Source organism: Phoca vitulina, unplaced genomic scaffold, assembly GCF_004348235.1.
Source record: "Phoca vitulina isolate PV1807 unplaced genomic scaffold, GSC_HSeal_1.0 scaffold31, whole genome shotgun sequence".
In the NCBI taxonomy this organism is placed as follows: Eukaryota; Metazoa; Chordata; class Mammalia; order Carnivora; family Phocidae; genus Phoca; species Phoca vitulina.
This window is the reverse complement of record NW_022589734.1, coordinates 3,000,909-3,024,865: the sequence shown is the minus strand read 5'-3', so window position 1 is coordinate 3,024,865 and position 23,957 is coordinate 3,000,909. Positions and strand designations below refer to the sequence as shown.

General features: G+C 37.5%; 1 protein-coding gene across 1 annotated transcript in view; it reads left to right on the top strand.

Moving 5' to 3' along the window:
• The window catches only part of GMDS (GDP-mannose 4,6-dehydratase), a 628,435-nt gene that overhangs the window by 90,482 nt on the left and 513,996 nt on the right, over positions 1–23,957 (top strand). The window lies entirely within an intron of this gene.

Here is a 23,957-nt window from a genome sequence, read left to right as displayed (position 1 = left end):
AACCATTTGGAGTCTATTTTTGTGTGTGGTGTAAGGAAATGGTCCAGCTTCATTCTTCTGCATGTGGCTGTCCAGTTTTCCCAACACCATTTGTTGAAGAGACTGTCTTTTTTCCATTGGACATTCCTGCTTTGTCGAAGATTAGTTGACCATAGAGTTGAGGGTCCATTTCTGGGCTCTCTATTCTGTTCCATTGATCTGTGTGTCTGTTTTTGTGCCAGTACCAGACTGTCTTGATGATGACAGCTTTGTAATAGAGCTGGAAGTCTGGAATTGTGATGCCGCCAGCTTTGCTTTTCTTTTTCAACATTCCTCTGGCTATGCGGGGTCTTTTCTGGTTCCATACAAATTTTAGGATTATTTGTTCCATTTCTTTGAAAAAAGTGGATGGTATTTTGATGGGGATTGCTTTGAATGTGTAGATTGCTCTAGGTAGCATTGACATCTTCACAATATTTGTTCTTCCAATCCATGAGCATGGAACGTTTTTCCATTTCTTTGTGTCTTCCTCAATTTCTTTCATGAGTATTTTATAGTTTTCTGAGTACAGATTCTTTGCCTCTTTGGTTAGATTTATTCCTAGGTATCTTTTGGTTTTGGGTGCGATTGTAAATGGGATCGACTCCTTAATTTCTCTTTCTTCTGTCTTGTTTGTGTATAGGAATGCCACTGACTTCTGTGCATTGATTTTATATCCTGCCACTTTACTGAATTCCTGTATGAGTTCTAGCAGTTTTGGGGTGGAGTCTTTTGGGTTTTCCACATAAAGTATCATATCATCTGTAGAATGAGAGTATGATGTCTTCTTTGCCGATTTGGATGCATTTCATTCTTTCTGTTGTCTGATTGCTGTGGCTAGGACTTCTAATACTATGTTGAATAGCAGTGGTGATAGTGGACATCCCTGCCATGTTCCTGACCTTAGGGGGAAAGCTCCCAGTTTTTCCCCATTGAGAATGATATTTGCTGTGAGTTTTTCATAGATGGCTTTTATGATATTGAGGTATGTACCGTCTATCCCTATACTCTGAAGAGTTTTGATCAAGAAAGGATGCTGTACTTTGACAGAGCTTTTTCTGCATCTTTTGAGAGGATCATATGGTTCTTGTTCTTTCTTTTATTAATGTATTGTATCACATTGATTGATTTGCGGATTATGAGCCAACCTTGCAGTCCAGGGATAAATCCCACTTTTTTGTGGTGAATAATCCTTTTAATGTACTGTTGGATCCTAGTGGCTAGTATTTTGGTGAGAGTATTTGCATCCATGTTCATCAAGGATATTGGTCTGTAATTCTCCTTTTTGATGGGGTCTTTGTCTGGTTTGGGGATCAAGGTAATGCTGGCCTCATAAAATGAGTTTGGAAGTTTTCCTTCCATTTCTATTTTTTGGAACAGTTTCAGAAGAATAGGTATTAATTCTTCTTTTAATGTTTGGTAGAATTCTCCTGGGAAGCCATCTGGCCCTGGGCTTTTGTGTTTTGGGAGATTTTTGATGACTGCTTCAATTTCCTTAGTGGTTATAGGTCTGTTCAGGTTTTCTATTTCTTCCTGGTTCAGTTTTGGTAGTTGATACATCTCTAGGAATGCATCCATTACTTCCAGGTTATCTAATTTGTTGGCATAGAGTTGCTCATAATATGTTCTTATAATTGTTTGTATTTCTTTGGTGTTGGTTGTGATGTCTCCTCTTTCAGTCATGATTTTGTTGATTTGGGTCATTTCTCTTTTCTTTTTGATAAGTCTGGCCAGGGGCTTATCAATCTTGTTAATTCTTTCAAAGAACCAGCTCCTAGTTTCGTTGATCTGTTCTACTGTTCTTTTGGTTTCTATTTCATTGATTTCTGCTCTGCTCTTTATTATTTCTCTTCTCCTGCTGGGTTTAGGCTTTATTTGCTGTTCTTTCTCCAGCTCCTTTAGGTGTAGGGTTAGGTTGTGTATTTGAGACCTTTCTTGTTTCTTGAGGAAGGCTTGTATTGCTATATACTTTCCTCTTAGGACCGCCTTTGTTGCATCCCAAAGATTTTGAACAGTTGTGTTTTCATTTTCATTGGTTTCCATGAATTTTTTTAATTCTTCTTTAATTTCCTGGTTGACCCATTCATTCTTTAGTAGGATGCTCTTTAGCCTCCATGTATTTGAGTTCTTTCCGACTTTCCTCTTGTGATTGAGTTCTAGTTTCAGAGCATTGTGGTCCAAAAATATGCAGGGAATGATCCCAGTCTTTTGGTACTGGTTGAGACCTGATTTGTGACCTAGGATGTGATCTATTCTGGAGAATGTTCTATGGGCCCTAGAGAAGAGTGTGTATTCTGTTGCTTTGGGATGAAATGTTCTGACTATATCTGTGAAGTCCATTTGGTCCAGTGTGTCATTTAAAGTCTTTATTTCCTTGTTGATCTATTGCTTAGATGATCTGTCCGTTTCATTGGGGGGGGTGTTAAAGTCCCCTACTATTATTGTATTGTTGTCGATGTGTTTCTTTGCTTTTGTTATTAATTGGCTTTTATAATTGGCTGCCCCCATGTTAGGGATATAGATATTTCCAATGTTAGATCGTCTTGTTGGATAGAACCTTTAATATATATAGTGTCCTTCCTCATCTCTTATTATAGTCTTTGGTTTAAAATCTAATTTGTCTGATATAAGGATTGCCCCCCCCCCCCACAGCTTTCTTTTGTTGTCCATTAGCATGGTAAATGGTTTTCCTCCCCCTCATTTTCAATCTGGAGGTGTCTTTGGGTCTAAAATGAGTCTCTTGCAGACAGTGTATCGATGGGTCTTGTTTTTTTTATCTAGTCTGATACGCTTTGTCTTTTGATTGGGGCATTTAGCCCATTTACATTCAGGGTAACTATTGAAAGATATGAATTTAGTGCCACTTTATTGCCCGTAAGGTGACTGTTACTGTATCTTGTCTGTGTTCCTTTCTGGTCTATGTTACTTTTAGGCTCTCTCTTTGCTTAGAGGACCCCTTTCAATATTTCTTGTAGGGCTGGTTTCATGTTTGCACATTCCTTTAGTTTTTGTTTGTCCTGGAAGCGACAATTCTATTTTCAGTGAAAGCCTAGTTGGATATAGTATTCTTGGCTGCATATTTTTCTCATTTAGTGCTCTGAATATATCCTGCCAGTCCTTTCTGGCCTGCCAGGTCTCTGTGGATAGGTCTGTTGCCAATCTAATGTTTCTACCATTGTAGGTTACAGATCTCTTGTCCCGAGGTGCTTTCAGGACTTTCTCTTTGTCTCTGAGAGTCGTAAGTTTTACTATTAGATGCCGGGGTGTTGATCTATTTGTATTGATTTTGAGGGGGGTTCTCTGTGCCTCCTGGATTTTGATGCCTGTTTTCTTCCCCAAATTAGGGACGTTCTATGCTATATTTTGCTCCAATATACCTTCTGCCCCTCTCTCTCTTTCTTCTTCTGTGATCCCAATTTTTCTAATATTGTTTCATCTCATGGTATCCCTTATGTCGCGAATTCTGCCCTCGTGATCCAGTAGTTGTTTATCTCTCTTTTTCTCAGCTTCTTCATTTTCCATTATTTGGTCTTCTATATCACTGATTCTTTCTTCTGCCTCATTTATCCTAGCAGTTAGAGCCTCCATTTTTGATTGCACCTCATTAATAGCCTTTTTGATTTCTACTTGGTTAGATTTTAGTTCTTTTATTTCTCCAGAAAAGGTTTCTCTAGTATCTTCCGTGTTTTTTTCAAGCCCAGTTAGTATCTTTATAATCATCATTCTGAACTCCAGTTCCGACATCTTACTAATGTCCATATTGATTAGGTCCCTGGCAGTTGGTACTGCCTCTTGTTCTTTTTTTTTTGATGTGATTTTTTCCATCTTGTCTTTAGGTCCAGAGGAGAATAGATGAATGAGGGAACAAAATACTAATAGGGTAACAACGACCCCAGAAAAATATGCACTAAACAAATCAGAAGAGACCTGAAACCGGGGGGAAAGAATGAAAAGAAAAAGAAAGAAAGAAAAAAGAAAAAGATAAAAAAAAAATGATTAAATATGATCAGGTTGGTGAGTAGATCAGTGCCACACACTAGATTTTGGGCGTATTATGGTCTGTTAGAAGAAACTGCCTTCCAAAGTTTTAATGAAAGAGATGCTTATATATGTACAAAAATAAGGGTAAATACGATGAAGGGATGGAATATGAGTATAAAGATGAAAATTATAAAAGATTTTATAAAAGGAATTGATAAGAAGTTGGTTGAAGAAAGAAAGAGAAATTAATAAAAAAAAAAAGAGAGAATGTGATCAGGCAGGAGACTAGAACAAAGGCATACACTAGAGATTTAGGGTATATTTTGGTCTGTTTGAAGAAACTGTATCCTAAAATTTTAAAGAGAGAACAATTTTTATATATACCAAAAATAATGTTAACTACCATGAAGGGAGAGACTATGACTCTAAAAATGAAAAATAAGAAAGATTTTTTAAAAAGGGATTGATAAGATGGTGTTTGAAAAAGGGAAAAAGAAAAATTTATTTAAAAAAAAGAAAATTAAAAAAAATTAACTTTGAAAGACTAAAGAATCAGGGGGAAAAAAGCCATGAATTCTATGTGCTGTATTCCCCTTGTGCTGGCGTTCTGCCGTTCTCATTGATCAGTAAACGTGGCCTTGGCTGGCTGTTATTGCTGATCTTCTGGGGGAGGGGCCTGTTGCCATAGTTCCCAAATATCTTTGCCGGAGGTGGAATTACACCCCCCTTGCCAGGGCCGGGCTAAGTAATCTGCTCGGGTTTGCTCTCGGGAGCTTTTGTTCCCTGCAAGCTTTCCATACAGCTTTGGAGGACAAGAGTGAGAATGGCGGCCTCCCAATCTCCATCCCGGAGGAGCTGAGAACTCAGGGCCCCGCTCCTCAGTGAGCCCCCAGAGAAAAGCCGTCAGTCACTCCCGTCTCCCCAGTCTCCGGTCGCACTCCATGCTCACCTGGCCTGTGACCCAGCATTTCTCTCTCTGGCACCCGATCCCATTTGGAGTCTCCAATCCTAGCAGATTCCTGCGGTGCACTCCCGTGCCACTCCTTCCAGGGGTGGAAGGGGAATCTCCCCGGATCTGCTGCTTGTTGGGTCCCTGCTGGAAGCACAGTGGCCTGACTGTGCTACGGATCATGGTTTGTGGCAACCCCGAGCTGAGAGCCCACTCCTCAGCTTCGTCTTTGCAGCCGGCTTCCCTGCTCCATTTCCTGAGAGCTCTGCTGCACTCAGGCACCCCGGGAGTCACCTTCCTGTGACCCCGAGGGTCCCGAGACCACACTGTCCCCGCAAGAGTTCCACCCCCCGCTTAGCCACTGGAGCAACTTCCCTCAGTGGAACCGACTTCTAAAATTTCCGATTTTGTGCTCTGCTGCTCTATCACTTGCCAGAAGCGGCCAACGGAGGCCCCCTCCCCCACCGTCTGTCCTCCTGAATATCGCCTGGGATTCACTTCTCCTCACATTCTACCTTCCAGAAAGTGGTCACTTTTTTATTCAGAGCGTTGCTGCTATTCTTTTCTTCGATCTCCTATTGAGTTCGTAGGTGTTCAGAATGGTTTGATTCCTATCTAGCTGAATTCCTGGGACCAGACGAAATTTAGGTCGCCTACTCCTCTGCCATCTTGCTCTCCCTCTCTTTATGGGTTTCTCTGTATAGTATCTTGTCACCTGCAAATAGTGACTGCTTAAATTCTTCCTTACCAAATGGGTGCCTTTTATTTCCTTTTGTTGTCTTATTACTGTGGCTGGAACTTCCAGTACTGTGTCGAATAAAAGTGGTGAGAGTGGATATCTTTGAGGAAACGCTCTCAATTTTTCCCCAATGAGTATGGTGTGAGTTATGGGTTTTTCATATAAGACCTTTGTTATATTGAGGTATGTTCCCTCTACACCTACTGTGTTGAGAGTTTTTATCATGAATGGATGTTGAATTTTGTCAAATGCTTTTTCTGGATCTATTGAGGTGGTCATGTGACTTTTATCCTTTGTTTTGTTAAAATGGTGTATCACTTCGATCGATTTGCAAGTATTGAATCATCCATGCATCCCTGAAAAAAATTCCACTTGATTGTGGTGAATGATCCTTTTAATGTATTGTTAAATGCAGCTTGCTAGTATTTTGTTGAAGATTTTTGCACCTGTGCTCATTAGAGATATTGGTCTGTGGTTCTTGTAGAACGTATTTGGAATTTTCCTTCTATTTTTTGGAATAGTTTGAAGAGAACAGGTATTAACTCTTCTTTAAATGTTTGGTAGAATTCACCTGCTCATCGCCCCTTTTTATGAAGCTCATGAGACCCTTGAAAGTTATATGACAGTTATATACTTTACTCCTCAGATTGAAAAGATAGGCTCCTTAACGCAGGTTCATGAGTTTCTGAATTTCCTTACCAATGTGTATTTGTAATTTTTAATGTTGTCATTTTGATTGATAGATACTTAATAGTAGTAATTTTTGTCAGTCTGATATGTATTGGTTTTTAGAGTTTTAAGTCTTCCCAAAAAGGTAACTGGACAAATGGTGTTTTTTTAACTTAGTTTAGAATATACAGTAACAGGATAAAGGACTTGTAGCAGGATAAAGGACTTAAAGCAGTCTAGAAATGACAAGATTTTCTTACAATTACATTGAGAAATGGGTTTTTCTATTATTCCACTAGAGAGCACATTCTAAACTAGCCGAGGACTATCCAGGCTGTAGTTGGGAGACTGTGTTGCTGACCCAAGGGCTCATGACTCAGCTCTCTCTGAGTCTGTTTCCCAAGTCTGTATTTGAGGATGATGTTCTGCTTCAGGATGGTGTAAGTTAAGAACCACAGGTCTTGGCAACTATTTCATGAAAGTAAAGGGAAAAATAAGTTACTCTTAATAGCCTCATTGAATTGCAGTTGTGATCATTACTTGGTGCCTCTGTTTTCCCAGAAGATTTAAAACTATACTGACTTTTTTTTGGCTGCCTGGTTGCTTTAAATTTTTACTTGTACTGTTATTTAATGAGCTATTTCTTGTGAGGATTTTTAAGCTGTTTTTTATATCAACTGGACTTTTGGTTAACTATTTTTATCATAATGGTAACTTCAGTTTCACTCTTCAGTTTCCTAAAGTGCCTTCCAGTTTCTTGTAGCTGATTTATGTCTGGTGATTACCTATGTTTGGCATTGCCCCCAATATTAAGAAAGTGAATGATTTTTAGTTTTTTCTCCCTGGAAAGTTGATTGTGGAGTCTAAAATGTTATCTGCAAATTCTCTGTGAATCTTAGTATCTTTTTCAAATACTATTTATATCTATGACTTAAAAATTAAGTATTCACATGGTATAGTCCCATTATGTCTTGCCAACATAGTATATTCATATAGAATTAAAAATTTCAATTATTATTTTTGTTCCTTTGTTGACCATAAATCCATGAAAATCAAGATTGAACATTATTCCTCTACATATTCAGCAGAGTTTCTTTCATAATTTTGATCTTGCTTACAGTGGTTACGTTACATTTATATTTAGAAATAAAGTTCTTATTTGGCATCAATTTTGTCCCATTATTTTACTTTAAAATAAGTAGTTGATGTGTTCTGGCTAATATTTGAAGAATATAACTGATAACATTCAATTTCAGAAAATACAGCAAAGAAAAAAAAAGACAAGGTGTAGTAGAAATCTAAATTTGTGATACATGAAATGAAAGCAGGGTTAGGGCTTTTTCTACAGAGAATCCTCTCTGAACAACATACAAATACAACATGCTAGTTATTGAACATTTATTTGTATTTTCACAGGCTAAAAGCTGACAGCAGATGAAACATTCAAATTATGTAAAATGTTCTGGCTCCACATTCTGAGGCTCACATTTTGTTAACTAGTGAAGTGAGCCTTTGCCTCTCTCCCAATTTCTTCTACTCAGGAACCTTAGGACTTGAAATGGTACAAGTGAAGCTATCAAGTAAGAAGGTAGTTTTGATCTTAGATACTGTTATGGTAAATAACAACTTTGGTACTCTCCCATCTCTATAGTTTGCAGAACCTCAGAGAGCTGAAGTGGGGAAATGGAAAGAATTGGGTCATCAATATTGCTAATATGTCTGACCTTCTGAGGAAGGAAAGAAAGGAGGAAAAATGTAGAAAAAAAAAAGATGAAAGAGACACCTTAGAAAAGTTTGTACTTGCTCAGTGCAGAGGTGTGAAATGATGCCCAGGAAGTATAATCATGCTATAGACTTACTTCCTACATCACCATTGGCTAATATTTACCAGTTCTCAGAGGGAGAATGCCTTGGACTTAGTCATTCCAGGCTGGCTAGCTGGGAGTGGACATAGTAGGTAGAGGATCATGTAAAGATATGAAAGTGCATATTATATGTGTGTGGAGAGTACCGGAGGGAGGGTATAGCAAGAGATTAGGTGGAATAGTAAGGGTCTTGAATATCTTCCCATAGAATTACAGTTTTCTTTTGGTATAGTTGGACTGTAAATTTGAAGAGGGATTGATTCTGACTGGTTTTGAATTTTAAAAGATCATTGTAGTAGGTCACATTCTGGTGAACAATGAATCAGAGTAGGGAATGAGACTATAGGTGGAAAGATCAGTAAGAAAACTAATATTTTATTATATATATATATGTATATTTTATTATATATATATAATAAAATAATATATTTTATTATATATATGTATAGTTTATTTATATATATTTAGTTATAATATAGTGTTTCTTCATCTGTAAAATGAGAATATGAGTTATCTCACAGGCTGTTTTCAAGGTTAAAACTAAAAAAAATAATAATAATTGTAATTTTTTTTAGAGGGCCTGGCACAGAGTAAGAGCATAGAAATTGGCAGCTGAAACAATAATAATGTTGCTATTATTTTTACTGTTATTATTTTACTGGGAACTGTTCGGACTTTCTTTCCCTGAGAATTTGTGTATTACTTTATGGAGTTTCAGTAAGATATGTATAGGAATGGACTTGTCCTTATTTATTCTGCTTGATACGTGATCTGCGTTTTCAGTCTGAGGACTGTCTGTCTTCAATTCTGGATAATGTTATGCCAGTGTTTATTTGAATATTCATTTCCTTCTTTTCTTTACTTCTATTTCTCAGTATGCCTATTGAGTGTTTATTGGGGTTGCCCAGTCTATCATTAATGTTTCTTAATTTGTCTTACATATTTTCAGTCTATCTCTTTATGAATCATTGTGGATGCCTTCTTCCAGTTTGCTAATTATCATTATTATATTTTTACCTTTGTCAGGTCTACTGTTCTACCCATCTTTGAGTTTTTAACCTTTATGAGTATATATTTTTATTTCTGGAATTTCTGTGTTTTCCAGAGCTGTTTTTATTTCATAATGTCCTGTTCCTGCATTATAAATTTGGTTTCTTTATCTCTTAAAACATACTTATATTAAGTCTGCATTTAATGTTGTAGCCTTGGAAGTTCTAACCATTTGTTTATTTGGTTGGCTGAAATATAGATGGAAAAGTGGCCTGCAGTGAGTGAGTTCGAAATGCTGGATTGGGTTTTGTTTAGTGTAGAGGAAAGGATTAAAAAGCTTAGGGAGATTGAAATAGTAGAACAGATATTTCATTTAAGACCTGCTCACCTACCCTGGGAGGGTCCAGAAGACATACCTTTCACCATTACTGTGAGAAATAAATTTGTGAAGGGAGCCCCAGAAACCATGAAGAACTTTGCGATCTCCCTTCTCTTGTAGGCCAGACCTTATAGTGGGAACTGTGTTCATTGAACAGGGGAACCTAAGTGCAGTGGGAGTAACTGGATCCTGGGATAACAGGGGCCAAGTGGCAGCACTCAGCCACTAAAGGCAAGGTGGGCATGACTGCTGTCATGGACAGCAGAGTTAAAGCAGACCTGTGGCATTGGCTAGTTGATTGTGGTTTTCCTAGAAGTGAAATAGATAAGAAGCCTACTAAATTCTTACTTGGTCTGTATAAGCAGAAATGTTCTAGGTCAAGTGAACAGAAGTCTAACCTGAATCATAGTAATAGAGAGTCACATCCCCTTAATCAGTTACCAGACCTGAACCAGTTTACACACCCTGAACCCCTCAGATGAAAGAGAGGCTAAGTCCCCTTAAGGAAGAACCCATGTACACTGCCAAAAATTTATACTGTTAATTTTTCTCCCAGTCTTCCCCAAAGGAATCTATGGCCTTTTACTAGGGTAACTGTGTATTGGGGAAAAGAAAATAATCAGATTTTCAGGCTCTGAACTGACACTAATTCTAGGAGACCCAAAATGTCACTGTGGTCCTTTAGTCAGAGTAGGGTCTTATAGAAGTCAGATGATCAATGGAATTTTATCTTTGGTCCATCTCATAGTGGGCCCATTGGATCCCTTAACCCATCCTGTGGCTGTTTCCCCAGTTTCAGAATGCATACTTAGAGTAGATATATTCACCAGCTGGCAAAATCCCCACATTGGTTCTTTGACCTGTGGAGTGAGGGCTTATTGTGGGAAAAATCTAGTGGAAGCCACTAGAACTGTTTCTACCTAGGAAAATGGTAAGCCAAAACAAATAATGCATTCCTGGAGGGATTATATAGATTAGTGCCACTATCAAGAACTTGAAAGATGCAGAGCTAGTGATTCCAATCATATCCCCATTCAGTTTGCCTCTTTGTCATGTGCAGAAGACAGATGGATTTTGGAGAATGAAGTGGATTATTATAGGCTTAACCAGGTGGTGAGTCTAACTGCAGCTACTGTATAAGGTGTAGTTTCATTGTTTGAGCAAATCAACACATTCCCTGGTATTCTGCTATTAGTCTGGCAAATGCTTTTTCTTCAGACCTGTGAATAAGGATCACCAGAAGCATTTTGCTTTCAGCTGGCAAGGCCAGCAATACACCTTCACTGTCCTATCTCAGGGGTATATCAGCTCTCCAGTCCTATGTCACATTTTAGTTGGCAGGGATCTTGATCACCTTTCCCTTCCACAGTATATCACACTGCCCATTATGTTGAGATATTATGCTGATTGGACCTAGTGAGTAAGGAGTAGCAACTGCTTTGGACTTACTGGTACAATATTTGCTTGCCAGAGGGTAGGAATTAAATCCAATTAAAATTCAGAGGCCTTTATTACCTCAGTGAAATTTCAGAGGTGGTGTGGGGCATGTCAAGATATTCCTTCTATGGTGAAGGGTAAGTTGTTGCATCTGGTCCCTCTTACAACCTATTGGACCTCTTTGAATTTTGTAGGTAACATATTCTTCATTTGGGTGTGTTACTCTGGCCCATTTACTGAGTGAGTGGAAAAGTTGCTAGTTTTGAGTGGGGCCCAGAAAAAGAGAAGGCTCTGAAACAGGTTCAGGCTTTCATGCAGGCTGCTCTGCCAGTTGGGCCATATGATCCAGTGGATCCAATGGCACTTGAAGTATCAGTGAAATAGGGATGCTGCTTGGAGCCTTTGGCTGACATGTATAGGTAAATTGCAACATAGGCCCTTAGGATTTTGGAGCAAAGCCCTGCCATCTGATTATCCACTGATAAATACCATCCTCTTGAGAAACATGAGAAACAGCTTTTTTGGTCTGTAGAGACCATGAACACTTAACCATAAACCTTGCAGTCTGAGCTTGATATTATCTGACCCACCAAGCCATAAAGTTGGGTGTACTCAACAAAACCCTATCATCAGATGGAAGCAGCATGTATAAGATCAGCTTGAGAAGACCCAGAGGGCACAAAGAAGTTACAAGAAGTAACCCTAGTGCCCATGGCCCTACTTTCATTATACTGCTTTCTCTCTCCTAGCCTGTATCTATGGTTTTGAAAGGAGTTCTCTATGATTAGTTCATAGAGGAAGAGAAGACGTGGGCCTGGTTTACAGAGAGTTCTGTAAGTCCACCTGAAAGTGGACAGCTGCAGCACTATAACCCCTTTTTGGGATATACCTGAAAGACATTGGTGAAGGGAAATCAGCCCAATGGGCAGAACTTTGAGCAGTATATCTGGTTGTTCACTTTGCTTGGAAGGAGAAATGGCCAGATGTGCGATTCATTGGGCCAGTGGTTTGGCTGGATGGTCAGGGAGTTGGAGGGAACATGATAGGAAAATTGGTGACGAAGGAATTTCAGGAAGAGCTGTGTGAGTAGATCAAAAAACATGAAGATATTTGTGTCCCATGTGAATGGTCACCAAAGGTGACCTCAGCAGAGGAAGATTTTAATATCAAGTGGATAGGATGACCCATTCTGTGGATACCAGTCAGCCTCTTTCCCAACCACCCCTGTCATCACCCAGTGGGCTCATGAACAAAGTGGCCATGGTGGCAGCAGGGGGGTTATACATGTTCTTAGTAACATGGATTTGTATTCACCAAGACTGACCCGGGAATGGGCACTGTTGACCGCCCAAATTTGCCAGCAACAGAGACTAACATTGAGCCCCTTTATGTGGCACCACTCCTTAGGGTCATTAGCCAGCTACCAGAGACTGAGGTTGATTGAAGTTATTTACATTGGACTGCTTCCCTCTTGGTAGGGGCAGGCAGTATTTACTGGAATAGACACTCTGGATATAGATTTGCATTTCCTCTATGCAATGTTTCTTCCAAAGCTGCCCTCCATGGAGTTATAGAATGTCTTATCTACTGTCATAGTATTCCACACAACATTGCATCTGATCAAGGAACTCTCTTCACAGCAAATGAAGTGTATCATTGGGTCAATGGAATTCACCTATTTTATCATGTTTCCCAACACCCTGAAGCAGCTGGCTTGATTGAACAGTGGAATGGTCTTTTGAAAACTCAGTTACAGTGCCAGCTAGGTGCCATTACCTTGTGGGGCTGGAGCTGGGTTCCCTAGAAGGCTGTATATGTTCTGAATCAGCTGTTTCTCCCATAGCCAGGATTCATAGGTCCAGGAATCAAGACATGGAAATGGGAGTGGCACCACTCTCTATTACCCCTAGTGACCTACTAGGAAAACTTTTAATTCCTCTTCCCATGATTTTATGCTCTGCAGCCTAGAAATCTTAGTTCCAGAAGGAAGAGTGTTTCCACCAGGAGACACAACAATGATCCCATTGAACTGGAAGTTAAGATTGCCACCTGCCACTTCAAGCTCTTCATGCCTCTGATTCAGCAGGCAAAGAAAGGTGTTACAGTGTTACTGGAGTGATTGATCCTGACTACCAAGAGGAAATCACACTATTGCTCCACAGTGGAGGCAAGGAAGTTTCTCTTGAATACAGGAGATCCCTCAGGGTGTTTCTTAGTATTACTATGCCCTGTATTAAGGTCATTGGAAAACTACAACAACCCAATCCAGGCAAGACTATAAATAGCCTGGACCTGCAGGAATGAAGGTTTGGGTTACCCCACCTGGTAAAAAAAACCATGATGAGCTAAGATGCTTGCTGAAGGCAAAAGAATACAGAATGGATAATGAAAGAAGGTAGTTATAAATACTAGCTATAGTGACATGACTCTTACAGAAACAAGGACTGTAATTGTCACAAGTAATTTCCTCTTTATTTTGTTATGCATATACATGTGTTTGTGTGCATGTGTGTATACACACACAGTATGTATATATATATATACACACACATACAGTATATATATATATAATATTGTATATACAGCAAATATCTGTTTTCTTCCCTCTTTTATTCCCTTATCATGTAACTCAAGATGTATTGACTTTATATCATAATGTTTATTTAAATATTATTTATTTTATATAGCAGTAAATAACTTAAGTGGGTTATTAAGGAGAACAAACGTCATTCAAGGAGTTTACCTCCTCTTCTGGGGAAGGAGTTAATGCATTTTCAGTTGTACATAGGATAGTTGTATCATGTTAGGCTGAATTATGTATTTGTTATTATTTATTTGGAGATTTAAGGAGATATGATGAATATGGGTACCACCTTGAGAAGGAGTGCACTTGTGATGGTAAATTTTATGTGTTAAACTCACCTGGGCCACAGGAAGCTCAGACATGTGGTCAAACATTCTAGATGCATCTGTGAGGGTATTTCTGGATGAGATTTGAATCTGTAGACTGAGTAATGTGGCCCTCCTTTATGAGGTTCGGTGGAAGTCCTGAATAGAACAAAAAGTTGACCCTCCTGTAAGTATCCTCCTGCCTGAATGCCTTGAGCTGGAACAGCAATCTTTCCCTAACTTTGGACTCAAACTGAAACATCAGCTCTTCTTGAGTCTTAAACCTACAGGCTGTTAGACTAGAACTACACCATTGACTCTCCTGTTTCCAGCTTTCTGATTACAGATCTTGGAACTTCTCAGCCTCCATAATTATGTGAGCCAGTTTTTTTTTTTTTTTTTTTAATAAGTCTACATGTACATACACATATATCCAGTTGGTTCTGTTTCTCTGAAGAACTCGGATACAAGCTATTTAGTGTTTGCCTCTCTGGGGCTTAAGAATTCTACATTACTTGGTTAGGTTTAGAAATCTGACTTTGCACTTGTGATTCTTTTTCTACCTGAGAATCAGGGCAGAGGATATGATTTCATACCCTTCTCCTGGTGGTTTTTCTAGTTCCTGTTAATTGTTAGGATAGTTTCCTATTGTCGTCTAGGCCACACACTCACCAGCATTCATTATTATAAACCTAGCCTGAATCATTCTGATTGGACATCTTAAGAACTTGCCCATACTTTCCTTCCGACAGTTTCACATCAGCATTGTAGTGTTGTGATCAGTGAGAAAGTTACAGAGTTGACTAAATCGATGGGCTTTTGTTTCTCTAATTCTTTATTCCTAGATATAGGAATTCCTAGAGAAAGATGGCTGCAGTCACACAGGATGGCAGCAGGGACCCTGGACATCAAGAGGGAACTCCATACCCCTGGAAAGCAGTGCACGTGAGGAGAACATATGCATCACCTCACTTCACATTACATATATGTTCTCCTCTCAATCCAGGGCTACTTTTTAGATGTTACTAATCTAGTGAGTCTCAAATCTGGTCACTAGCAAAGCACCAGGAAGGTGTGTGTGTGTGTGTGTGTGTGTGTGTGTGTGTTGGAACATGAAAACTTTGTGTCTTTGATTCTATCATTTGTATCAGGAATACTTTTATTAGCAATAGATATAACTGTTTTAAGTATGAAGTTCAAAATTCCAACCCCTAACACATGAGACTGGAAAACAAAAACAAATGTACTCTTTTCTGTTAGTAATCAATTTCTGCTTGCTCATAACTGACCAGTAGTTTCAAACCCCAGAAGTATAAGAAAACAATCATGAGAAAGAATGTTGCAGACAGATGCCTATTATTTTATTTTAGCTACAGAAAAACCACACTCTGAAATTGTGGAATACTGGTGTTCCATGGGAGGAAAATTTGAGAACCACTAAACTTGTCTAATTGGTTCTTTTTACCAGTGCAAAAACTGGCCTCTAAACACTGTGACTTAGTCAAGATTTCAAGGGCACATAGCTGCAGGCAGAATCATGACTAGAGCCCAGGCACCCACACTGTTAGTCAGGTGTGCTCTCCACCCTTGGAAAATGGGCCTCATTTATTATTATTATTTTTTTAATCGACACTATATATCCTGGTGTGGCTCTGGGGCCAACTTAGTCTCAAGAGATTTTGCCTCTGAGGGCAGTGACCTTATCAGGCATAGACAGTTTCCTGTGTCATTAAGATGTTCCTTGGCAGAATATTATTTTTCTTGGTGAATATATTGTGGTGTAAAACATGCTTACAGAGCCAGGTCTCTATTTTTCCTGAATGAATTAGCTGTATCGTAGCTTATCTGTGGCAAATCTTGCTTTTAAGTTTATTGACAGTGACTCCTGTCATTAGTGACTTGCTTGGTTGAGGTCTTGGCTTTCTTCTTATTCTGACTTTTAGCAGCCTGAGTCACAGCCAGGAAGTTCTTTGAAACCAAACCCTTAGCCCTTCTTTGTGTTTCAGGGAGAGTTTGGGAAGTGCTAACTCTGCTTTAAAGGATACTTTGGTTTCTTCACTGAGGTCCTTCCTCTGTTTACCAGCCTGAGGTGGGTTCCTGTTCTGTCCTAGAAAAATCGGTGCTCGAGGGTCATGGTGGGGAGCAGGGGTCTTCCCGGTTGCCTCTGGCTCAGCACTTCATAGCACAACTTTGTTGATGTTGAAAATGAATTTCCAGATCCTTAGGTACACCCAAATGGAAACAAAATCCTCAAAGAAACACGTTAGTTCCCTGAGGATACTATTCCAGCCTCTGCTTTACTCATAAATTTTGTCCCAGAACTCATAATGTGCAGGATAGTGGATACAGTATGTGCTCTGTGAGCATCTGTTATCAGTCATTCATTACTATTTAAATAGCTTGTTTCAGTCCGTAAGTGAAATGAACATATACATAGAATTAAAGATTAATTATACTCTAAAATTAGCATAATACTTTTTTTTAAACGATTCGCTTTTTAAAAAGATTATTTATTTACTTATTTGAGAGGGAGAGAGAGAGAGCACGAGCAGGGGGAGGAGCAGAGGGAGAGGAAGAAGCCGATTCCCAGCTGAACAGGGAGCCCGATGTGGGACTCAATCCAAGGACCTCAAGCTCATGACCTGAGCTGAAGGCAGATGCTTAACCAACTGAGCCGCCCAGGTGCCCCTAAAATTAACATAATACTTTTAACAAAGTTTATTAAAAATGTTTCAAAGAGCATAAGGTGTAGTCTTTGTTTATTCAGGTTGTAAGAATAACTAGCAGTATATATTTAGGGAAATGATATTTATTAGAAAATTTGTAATCTGTGTTGGTTTGGTAAATTGAATTATTTTTAAAGAATTAGTCTCAAAAATATGTAAAAGAATTAATAAATTTGGAGTTTGGCATCAGACCTGGATTGAGTTCTTTCTCTCTGGCATGGTTTTCACCTCTTTAAAAGGGATCATAATAGTGCTCACTCATCTCATCTTAATTAAGATTAAATGAAAGAAGTTGTGCTTATTACATGCTCACACAGTAACTGGACAATGTCCATAAATGTCAGCTGCCATTGTCATTCTTCTTCTGGTTTAGAGTCAGTGTCCTAAATTTACTCAGAGTTCAGATGCAGCATTTTGGCATAAGTTGCAAATTATAAAGATAAAAACTACCATAAAAATCTCTTGGAAAATATACAACTACTTGTTTTTTATTGGTGGAGAGGTTTACATTTGTCTTTTAAATTTTATTTAAATATATGTTAATATTTAGGCTTAACTAGTTCATAGTTGTCTCCTAAAAGGATTTAATTATATTTGTAGTCAAAGAATTTTTTGTTGGCTTCCTTGTTCGTTTATACACTCCTATGCACAATACTAATACATCTGTGACCATAAAAGTGCATATTTGTGCATATTACTTAACAAAGATTTTTAAAATAACTTTTTGCCCTACATTTAATATGTATTCCCAAAGTTGGGCTTGGTTTAACTTAACAGGTGGTAGAGAGATTTTGTAAAGTTCTAAAATATTGAGGGAAAACTCAATCCATTTAAAAAATTTTATGGCCAAGTTACCTATGTTTGTTATTGCTTACCCAAAGCACATAATATTTGATCTTGTCCCATATGCTTATTTTTGATGATTTCTTTTCCTGCAGAGTTAGCTTTGAAGTTTCTTGATATAAGCAGCTAGAATTTTCACAAACAACTAAGGACTTGGGAAGGACCACCTCACTACCTCTGGAAGTATAGGGAATTAATTAAGATGGACACAGTGAGGAAAAGAAGCACCCATTAATGCCAGTTGGAGAAGGAAAAGCCATAGTAACCATATCTGGGTCTACTGGTTTGAATGAAAGTTAGGAGGAGTAATCAGAAGGGATTTTGCTAAGCCCTCATCCCTGCCTTTTTCCCCCAGCAGTGAAGGGAAGTCAGAACAGTGATCTTAGTACCAAATGGTCACCTGGTATCCAATGGGGATTTTTACTAAGGAGCGACCAGCTGTGATCTGTGATTCTTACCAAGGTTGGAAGTTCCTTTGTTAGGGGCCTCTGAAGTGTAATTATGTGGGAAGCACCATTTTGTTTTGGCATCTAGGTATTATATATTTGAGGTTGCTTTACACTCCTTCATTTTTCAGGAGACAAACAAACATCATAGGACATATTGATGCTTTACTTTTATATTCTGGTCTCACCATACTTTAGACAGTGTTTTCTTACTGTAAGTTGACTACCTATCGGAGGAGTTACTTGAATGTTAATGAGACAATCTTTTGGTCTGTATTTCCATTCTGTGTACATATAAGCCTTGTGTGTGTGTGTGTATGTGTGTGTGTTTTAACATTACTAGTACTATGGAGAAAAATAAAATTTGGAACCAGCAAGGTGATGAAAAGGCCACTGTGGAAGTTGAACATGAAAGAATGGTGCTTTCAAGAGGAGGGAGGGATTGATGTGGTTTGGGGGCTCAGGTTTGTTTTTGTTTCAGCTACCATCTTAGAGACAATAGTGAATCAAAACTGTATCAGGCAGGCAGGTTTTAATGCCTATTTCCAAACAGAGATGTCTCTCTTAGATACACTGGGAAAAGCTAACATAGACAGTCTATTTGTTCTGCTTCTCATTTTACCCTTGTGGAATGAAAGAATCCTGCTGAACAGTGCCAACATTAGTTTAGGCTGAAACACATAATTGTATTGGGTAATAAAGGAATTTAAAAATTCCTGTTCCCTCCACCCCTGTGGTTCTTTTTCACAGAACAGGCTAATTGTGAAATACTTTTCCAAGTGTGCCCATTCATCTCCGACTGATGCAAGATGTGTAGTGGCTTGTGGTTTGCTAATTACTGAAGCCCTAATTTCTTTGGCAAGTCTGTCCTCTGTCTGTAGATTTCCTTTTGGCAGTGAAAATATTTACTACATGACAAGATGAGCACTGGCATCTTTGGTTGAAACAACATCAGTGTGCTGAGATTCTCCATAGGATGTGTTCTTTTTTATTCAAAGCAGCAGATTAGCCGTCCTTGGTCAGTTGGGTTGAGACATACAAAGAGCTCTTACCACTTGCTTGTTTCCTAGCTCAACTTAAAATGTATCTGAGACTGGTAGCTCCCATTCCACCACAAAAATTACCATATCATAATGTCCACATTCAAAAAGAAGACAACAAATTTGAATGCACTTGACCACTTGAACAATTGTCTTAGGGGAGGTCTTTCTAGAACCTTGCTGCCCAAAGTGTGGTTCACAGATGAGCAGTTTCCCTGAGAGCCTGTTAGACATGCAGTCTCTGGCCCTGCCCCAGTTAGATGGAATCAGACCTTGCATTTTAACAAGATGTCACATTTTTTGGATGCACAGTAAAGTTTGAGAAGCTCTACTCTGGAATGTACTGAGTCTATAAAGATAATCTGTGCTGTACTGCTGTTACAAATGGAGTTGTGAGTAGTTTTATCACTCATTTTTGCACTTTCCACAAAAGTTAAATTTCTCTGAAATACAAAGAAATAAAAGTTTAATGTGTGCACAGATAGAGAAAAAATCTGAGTAAGTTCTGTTTTTTCTTTAATAATAACAACTTGGTTATAGTCTTACGTTCTCTTCTACAAGGTTAGCAGCATGCTCAAAGCTGTGGTACTTGGCCCTCTTACTTAAAACCCTGGGTGCTTTTTGCTCTCTTCTCCTTTTAATAAGGACATTGAACAAAGTTTGGGGTTGATATTTGGTGTGTGCAAAGAAAATAGAAGCATATTCAAAGTAGAAATTAGAAAGCTCTCATGCACAGAGACAAAACTAGTATCTATCCTCAAACATGTTTATCTTTTTATAACAATGATGTTTTGGATCATTCTCTGTTTCTTACCTGACACTAGGCTTATAAGAAGAAAGTTATTTACTTTGTTGGTCACATTATGAAATTAAAGATTTTTTGATGAAAAAAAACCCCTAAAGTATCAGTACAATCTTATTTGAATAGTTATCAAAGGCATGTTCTAAGGCTATATTTTACTTTTTTATTTTTACTTTTTTGAGAGAGAGTGAGAAAGCGAGGGGAAGGGCAGAGGAAGAGAGAGAGAATCTTAGGCAGGCTCCATACTCAGTGCAGAGCCCGACTCAGGGCTTGATCTCAGGACCCTGAGATCATGACCTGAGCCGAGATCAAGGTCGGATGTTTGACCAACTGAGCCACCCAGGTGTTCCTCTAAGACTATATTTAAAAAAACAAAACAAAACACACACACACACACACACACACACACACACACACACACACACAAACCTTTTTAGTTTGTTGTGAATGTCAGTCTTTGGTTGTGTGCCTAATTCTCATTTTATTCATTTATTTCATTTATTTAATGAGCATATGCTATGGACACTACAAAGCATGGCCCTTTCCCTTCTAGGATTTAGAAGTTTTCATTAAGTTTTCTTAATTAAAAAAAAATAATTTTTTTTAGTAGGACTCTTTTTTTCTTCAGATTTATAGTAATAGGAAAATGTGTGGTGATGAGCACTGGGTGTTAGACGCAACTAATGAATCGTTGAACACTACATCAAAAACTAATGATGTATTATATGTTGGCTAGTTGAACATAATAAAAAAATTAATCACAAAAAAAGGAACAGACGTCTAATTGAATTGCTTCAGAAAGATGTTTTTCAAGTGATTGAAAATTTCTCTGCCCCTAGTATTTATCCTTCATACTTTTGCCTAGAAATTATGACACACAACTTACAAATATGAGGGAACCAGTTTTTAAGGTACTAAATAATATATTTAATTTTCTAAGCCCTGGGGCTGAAAGTGGTATTGACTGAAAAGATTTAAAGGAAGAAAACACTATACCATCTATTTAGATTCTTAATCTTTAACAACTTGTAAGTATCCTATCTTCCTTGAATCTTTAAAAAAAAAGTAATCCTACTACTCACTTCTTTTTTTTTTTACTCCTCATAGATGCCAAAAATAATTTTAATTTTTCCTTTGTGTTTCATTTATTTCTTTATAGCTTAGTTTGATTTTGTAAGTTGGTTGGTTTAAAATATCTTTTTAGAACTTTTCTAATTATGGCCATTGTGTTTGGTTTTATATACATAAATTTCAACTCACATTTGTAAAATCTTCACAACCTGATTAAAAAACACCTTTCAGCAGAAACACTGGTTCTCACTCTCCACTACAAGAAAGAGAAAACAACTGATGGAGCTGTTGCTAAAGAGGAAATTGGCATTATGGCTTTTCTTCTCGCACTTCATTTTTCTTAAAGATATGGTATCCCTCAATGCTCCATTAATAGGGAGCTCCTATGAACATGGTGCCTGAATTTGAAAAATTTAAAACAATTATGTTCTTTTTATCTCCTGCTTGGGACACACTAATCATCTCCTGTCAGTCAGATGCAATTAGGTTGAAATGTTAAGCTGTCATATATTGGTGGTAAGGAAGTCAAATGTTTTCTTTTAAATGGGGGAAACATTTATGAGAGAGGTCCAAAATAAATTTTGAGCATTTGGTCACAAGGGTTTTGCCACAAAGACATCCACCCAAATGATAATTACCTTTCAAATCAGTCTATGAATTGGCTTAATTTTGGGGAACTGTCCAATTTTCTGATTTCTTTATTAATTTTCAAATTAGGAGAAAAAAATCATTGTCCTTTTTGTACTTTCTCATCTGTTTTTATGTTTTGTCCGTTAAATACAATTACTGGGAAATAGTAAAGATAAACTTGGTTACATGTAAACTTTTTTTTTTAAGTTTTATTTATTTATTTTGGAGAGAGAGACTGCAAGCAGGAGAGGGAGAGGGAAAGAATCTCAAACAGACTTCCTGCTGAACACGGAGCCCAAAGTGGGCCTCAATCTCACAACCCTGAGGCCATGACCTGAGCTGAAATCAAGAGTCGGATGCCTAACCGACTGAGCCATCCAGGTGCCCTGGTTGTATGTAAACTTTTAATTGGTAATAACAAATATCCTTATGATTTGAATCATCTGCATTGTATCATATTGGACAAATAAAGTCTCAAGTAAAGATTTTTTTTTTTAAGCTTTCAGCATTTATGAACTCATGCCAGTATTGTGGAAAGACTTAAGACTAAGCATCCCACAAGGAAGAGCCTCACTTCTGGTTTGGGAAACATATTTCAAAAATAAAGTATGCTATGTGTATTACGAGTTGAAAAAAGTAAATAAAAGCTATTAAAGAATCAGTGAAAGTAATCAGCCTCTTTAAGATTTAGTATTAGATTGAACCATATGAAATAGGTAAAAAGCTGTAGGTAATAAACTGTTGAATACATTTTATATGGTTCAACCTATTACAGTACTCTTTTAGAATTGACTGGTTTGGGCTAGCTAAAGTGTTTTTGTTTTTTGTTTTTTTTTTAATCTCCTCAGTAAGAGGCTTTTACTGAATTTGCCTTTAGCCAGATAAAATTCAACACAGCGTTGGGTCTGGCCAGAAGTTCAGGTTCAGGTTCTTAGTGATAAGTAGTTTGAAAAATTCAGCTTTTTATTCTGATCATTCATATAATGGCATTTCAGTGCCTACATTTATTGATATGTTATAATTATTAGTCTAATACTATAAACTCAGAATTAGTCAAGAGAACAAGTTTTGGGTGGCACCAGACAATGAATGTCTAGAAGTTGAGTGGCCTATGTTTAGGTGGAAAAAATCTTTTACTGAATTTGAGTTGGAAAAAGAGTTGGTGCATACTTGTGGTCACTGACTTTCTTTCCTATTTTATGTGCCAAAATCAGAATTATAGATTCTAACCACTTCCCAGTATCTTAATTTAATTCTGAGTATGAGTGCTTTTACGTATTATTTTTGTGTATTAGTTAATGAAAATTATTAACAATCTAAACAGAAAAGAAAATTTATTTAATGTGCCATTTTGATGTTGAACAGAATTTCTGAAATAGAGGTAAAGATTTTCCAAATAGGATCATTGTATGTATTCATAAGCCATTTTTCTTTTAAGTCCAGAAAAATGTGGACTCGGCCAACTGTTCAAGAAGAAAGACTTAAATATACTTCATGGCTTTTTCCATTTTTGTGTCTAAAATCTACCTTGAAATATCGAATATTTTCATTTAAATTTTCAGTAACTGGGATTGTGATGTGGGGTTGTCTGCGTCACTGGGAAGAATAGTTAGAGAATACTTACATTATAAAAACATAATAAAAGCAGCCTTAATAAATGCTTTCTTACTTTTTATACAAAAATGTTTTATGGACAAGGCGAAAAACTGTATAGAAAGTCTCTGTCATCACATTTATCCTTACTGTTCTATTCTCCCCTCAGAGAAGAGTTTTTTGTTGCATCTTTTCAGAAATATTTTTATGTACATGTCAATACATATTCTTTTAAAATTTGCATAAATGTTATATTCTGCCTACAATTCTGCCCTTTGCTGGAATACACATTCTTATTTATGCACATAAATGTAACATAAATGTTAATATCTCATTTTGATTTATATTTATTTCATTTTAAGTAGGGGTCAATATCTTTGTATATATATATTGTCAATTTATACATACAGTATCTGCTGATTATCTGTTCATAACTATGTCTTTTTCCTACTGGACTGTTTGTTTTTCTTCTTAGGCATCTTTGTATATGCAGACATTAACTTTTTGCCGTATTGAAGATAATTTTCCCTCCAGTTTCTCATTTGCTTTTTAATTATTTGGTAGTTTTTGGTGCTACAGAAATTTTTAATCAGTCAAGTTATCAATCTGTAGTCAGTTATCAGTCTTTTTCTTCATGATCTTGAGTTTGTGTCCTGCTTTAGTATAATACCCTGGTCAAAGATTATAAATATATTTACCCATACTTTTTCTAGTACTTTTAAGATTTCATTTTTAACTTTTGTTTATTGTGTCTAAAATTTATTTTGGTCTAAGGAATAAGATAGGGCTTAACTTTATTTTTTATAAAATGCTGTTTCCCAACACCATTTATTTAATAATCCACCTTTTTTCTATTGGTTGAAATATGCTGTGTTTATCCTGTGTTACAT